Consider the following 1,152-nt stretch of genomic DNA (forward strand, 5'->3'; position numbering starts at 1 on the left):
ATAGTATTTTGTTTCCCTGGCTTTAATTTCTTGCCTGATTTTCCATGGATCATGCCTTTCCTGGTCTTTCTGGCCACCTTAAATGAAATGACAGAAGTGACAGTATCCATCTTGGGTTTCCCAGGCCTGAAGTCTCCCAAGTAGATTTCACTTTTGAGTTGGATTCCTGTCTTCCTTGCTCTCTGCTTCCAGTCCAGTAGATGGCGAACTTTTCCTGCCTCTCCCTCGGGTCGTTTCTTCTTTGGATGAGAAAATTACAGCCTTTGAGAAAATTGCTACAAGATGCCACGTCCAGGGAATAACATGCACGTCCCCTAGTCCATCTTCCTCTCTCCAATGGTTTTCTTATTGGCACAGAGGCAGATCATTTACGGGTGAAATGTGGGGATTCTGGAATCCGAGAAATCCTGCTTCAAATCTGGTTCTGCTCTTTTTATTTGTGTAGACTGGATTAACCCTTTAATCTCTGAATTTGTACCCATGTTAAGTGCAGAGACTACTGTTTATCTGATTCATGTGGTTGTTGTAAAAGAATCAATAATCAAACAAGAGGAATGTGACTGGCACAATGCCTGACACACCAGAAACAGGCTATATATGTCAATTATTATTATGGGCTGTGTGGCAGAAAGACATGTGGTAAATGTGGAAGGACAGCCTCCCAGAACTGCTGTCCTTCTTACCTGCTCTGTCATTGCTCACAATGCGTGGGTTAGATCACACAGTGCCAACCAGCCAGAAATAGATATATAGAAATAGATGCTTAAATAATTTTAGTATGTCCTGTGCAGTAAAACCTCAGGGGAGAATCATCTAAACACTGTAGGTTAGGCTTTATCTCTAAATCGATCACAATGTGTATTGCACTACATGGGGGTGGGGAGATTTTTTGTTTTTGAGTTAATAGATGTATTACCATCAATAGCTCCAGTGAGGAAAGGGATAGGGAAGAAGCCTCTTCTCTCTAGCTCATGGTAGTTTAAAGCTCCCTGTAGGGCTGCAGTTACAATCAATCCTCATCAGCCCTGGACAAGCTGAGCTAGAACAATTTAAGTTGTTTCAGCTTTCATCATTAGGAGCATCATCAAGTGGGCTCTTGTGTCCCCTTTGTCCCCCTCAACCTCCCCTCCCCTCCCTCCCTCCCTCCCTTCC

Source organism: Marmota marmota, unplaced genomic scaffold (genome assembly GCF_001458135.2).
Source record: "Marmota marmota marmota unplaced genomic scaffold, marMar, whole genome shotgun sequence".
Lineage (NCBI taxonomy): Eukaryota > Metazoa > Chordata > Mammalia > Rodentia > Sciuridae > Marmota > Marmota marmota.